This window comes from Nannospalax galili, unplaced genomic scaffold (genome assembly GCF_000622305.1).
Source record: "Nannospalax galili isolate Female #2095 unplaced genomic scaffold, S.galili_v1.0 scaffold803, whole genome shotgun sequence".
NCBI lineage: Eukaryota > Metazoa > Chordata > Mammalia > Rodentia > Spalacidae > Nannospalax > Nannospalax galili.
This window is the reverse complement of record NW_008349354.1, coordinates 1,847,646-1,851,397: the sequence shown is the minus strand read 5'-3', so window position 1 is coordinate 1,851,397 and position 3,752 is coordinate 1,847,646. Positions and strand designations below refer to the sequence as shown.

The following is a 3,752-nucleotide window of genomic DNA, read 5'->3' as shown; positions in this document are numbered from 1 at the left end:
AGGAAACCTTATGAAGGTAGAAGTTAAATTCATGCTTCTCCAAAGAATGTTTATAATGTTTGTTTATTTATTTATTTATTTATTTATTGTGTGTGTGTGTGTGTGTGTGTGTGTGTGTGTGTGTGTGTGTAATGCAGACACAGGCTCTTATGTGTGGAGATCAGAGAACTGCTTGCTGGAGTCCACTGTTTCCTTCTACTGCCTGAGTTCTGGGCTTTTCGGCAAGTACCCACACCTGCTGAGCCATCTCTCCACCTCCTCCAAAGAGCATTTTAAAAATATGAGGATGGAATCATTTAGCTTCATTCCTTGAATAAATACTATTTGGTTTTAAACCACTTTTTATTTCTAGCAAAAAACTAAAATTTTTTATTGTAGTTATCCATTTGGTTTTTGGTGTTTTTGAGACAGGGTCGCCCTGTAGCCCCAGCTGTCCTGGAACTCACTATGTAGACCAGGCTGACCTCGAACTCACAAAGATTTTCCTGCCTCTGCCTCCCAAATGCTGGGATTAAAGGCATGAGCCACCAAGCCCAGCTGATGCATTTTTATTTGTTTTATGAAAAAAAAAAATGACCAAATGGCTTCCTTCCGCTTTGACAAACTTTCTGCCCCACCCACATGGCCATCCCCAGTACTAATGAATACGTGATTCTGAGAGACAGTTCAGGGCTGTCATTCTCCAAACCTTTCCAAGTTTCCACTTCAAGAGTAGATGGGAGGACTACCAATCTTCCCAGGCCTATGAGCTGAGATGATATCACAGCCAATGCCGAAGAACACTGTGGTACCAACAGAAAAGCCCATCTTGAATGACATCACGAATGAGGCATGAGCAAGGTGAGAAAAGAAAATTTATTTTATTTTTATTTCTAAAATAACACCCAAAATTTTCTTTATGTAGTTTTTTTTAAAGCTACAGTTTCACACACACACACACACACACACACACACACACACACACACACATACAAACACATAAATAGTAATACCTACAAGACTATTACATTTATTTCACAAATGACAAAATTAAGATTCTAGAAGCTAAGTTATTTTAGCCAAGAATTAAAACACTAAGCACATTGAGTAGCTCCCCTGTCTTCGGTTCCTTGTCTCCAGGAAGCCTACGGTGAATAAATTGTCTCCAAAATAGATACAGAATCTTTTCCATTCCTACCCCCAACCCTACCCCTGACCCTGAATCTGATCTGAGTCCCACAAAGCACCCAGGATTCATGAGGAGGATGTCTGGGTTCCAGAGGCACAGAGCAGCCTTGGGAATGAAAATCGACAGTCCCACAGGGCCCTGACAGAGCTGGGCTTGCCTGTAGCAAGACTGTCAATCTTGCTAAGATTGACAAGAAGCCAGCCTCTTTCAGATGATGTATAGGTGAGTGAGCAGTCAACCTTTTTAAAGACTGGTCATCAAATATTATCTTCAGTTTTTTCTTCAATTTAGGAGTTACTTCTAGCTGGAAGAGGAAGTCTTCTGTGGAAGCCAGATGTCAGTGCATTCCAGCCAGGTCTGTATTTCCTTCTAAAACTGACCTCTCCAGACCAGGGAGCAGGACATCTGTGAGAAATGGGCAGCCTGAGCAACATGGTCAGAACACTTGTTAGCACAAAGAATAACAGTTGACATGTCTTGACAACTTAATTTGAGCCACATAGCATTCTAGGGGAATGTTTTCATTTATTCATGAAACTTTTCCAAGAGGAATATGCTATTATTACCCCAATTTATACATGAGAAAATGAGATTCAGAGGCATAATTGCCTAAATGTGGCATGGCCAAAAAGCTGCTCTCCACGCTGAGCTGTTCTGCATTCTTTGCCTTCTCCTTGATGCTCTCCTCCACCCTAAAATGGATCGACTATCTTCTTTCCTCTTCCATGTCGTTGGCCTTTAGAACAACCCTACTGCTCTGAATTTACAACTTTTACATTGCTTTCTTCAGATGTTTGATTAATAATCTCATTTTCTTTGTAGCATGAACTCTTCCTCTTTTTAAGTGAGCTTGAAGCCTAAACAAATAAGTGGAAGATAATTTAGAGGAAGCAGGAGACTTTCTGGTGCCCCTGGAATCTCACAGGTAAAAGGACCTCTGTTTGAGTCATCTGTAAGGCCTGTCTCTAGTGTGAACAGCAGGGGGCGCTTGCAGCTGCGGCTTCCATAGAAATGAGGTCCACCTCTCTTTGTCTTCCCTGATGGGATCTGTCAATCAGAATCTCCATCAAAAACAAAGTGCCCTGATTTCACCTCCAGCCCTCACCCAGGACCTCTTCAAAGACGTGTCTCAGTTCTGTATCTAACCCAACCTTGATCTGTGGTGACTGAGATCAAAGGAGCTGCCACTCCACAGTGGAAGCATTCCAAATTCAGCGCTATCCTCTGACCACTGGAACTCCACCTCCTAATGCAACCTGGTCTTTGACTTTGCGTTGTGGTTTAAGGACTGAAATACTGCCTTTCCGGCATGATATAACCGTGCTCTGGTCTGTACCTTTGCCGTGTGCTTACTAAACACCCTGGGTCTGCTGGGAGAGCCCTGGTGCTGCCTACTTTCCATTCTGGACTTTGAAAATGTACCTACTGTGGTCTTCCTACCCCTCTACACTAATGCTTACTTCATCCCCAACTTTTTCCACCACAATGCCAACTGCTATACCAGAGCCTTCCTGATACCATGTATAGCTAGGTGTAAATTCGCAGGCCCCAATTACTGAGAAAATTCAATAAGCATAGAACCACCTGCAGAGCATATGCCAAAAAGATGCGATGCTCAGTTTATCACCTTCTTCATGGGTTTAAAATAGAAATTGAAAAATAGAGAACCATAGAGAGAGGACTTTGCTGGGGAGTGCATGCCAAACTCTTCTTCCTAGCCTTCCTCCAGTACAGATCTAAGCTCTCTGGACCTCCCAAACTCTACTGTAGTGACCCATATCTTGCCTTCTGCCCAACCAACTTATGAAGGGCTTCATCTGTGCTTCTCTTCTCTACAAGGGCTGAATAAAGTATTCCCAGGAGGCAGGCTTCCCCCATCTGACATGGTCTAAGAAACCTAAAAAGATCATTGTCAAATGAGATCTTTCTAGAAAGGCTGGCTGTGCATTTGCATTAGAATACAGTAATCATATATAATAGATCTCATGACATTTTCATACATATATAATGTATTTTGTTCTTATTCAGCCTTTCCCTGGTTACCCACCGTTCTTCCCCTCTCAATTCCACTTAGTCTCCTTTCTCTTCCCAATATAGTCCCCCTTCTTCACCAGCTTAAAGTTCATCTGAATTAGTGGCAAGTCACAGACTATTAAAGTGATGTTCTACTAAAGTTGAGTCTCACAGACTAAGGAATGAGAAACGTCCATGAGAGTCAGCCTTTTAATACTCTAATATAAAAAAATCCAAATGTGAGGGCGATTGCATAAGGATTCTGTGCCGGTTGGTTTTAACTAAGCTGTGTCAGGTTAAGAATCACCTGGGGAACAAGGATAATGGAAAGAAAACAAGGAGGTAAGGGAAAAGAAATAACCTGAAAGAGAAGAACAGTAGGAAACAGGCCTTAATAAGGGAGATATGGATAAAAATTCTGTTAGTTTAAGGGAGGGGGGGAGGGAAGGGTATGCAAGGAACCTAAGGGATAAAGGGAAAGAAGGAGCTCAAGAGAGGTAGGACCATAGGAGAAGGGTATTAGTAAGGGAGAAAGGGGGAAAATGGGGGCACCTTAAGTGGGAAAACCGTG

General features: G+C 42.4%; 1 protein-coding gene across 2 annotated transcripts in view; it reads right to left on the bottom strand.

Moving 5' to 3' along the window:
• Window positions 1–1,003: 1,003 nt before the first annotated feature.
• Adgrf4 (adhesion G protein-coupled receptor F4) overlaps window positions 1,004–3,752 on the bottom strand; it is a 19,974-nt gene continuing 17,225 nt past the window's right edge. The window contains exon 9 of one of the 2 annotated variants that reach the window (XM_017801572.1): window positions 1,004–2,025. The gene's annotated coding sequence lies outside the window, so the exon portion shown is untranslated. The remainder of the gene's footprint in view (window positions 2,026–3,752) is intronic. The other variant, XM_017801573.1, reaches the window with a different exon arrangement.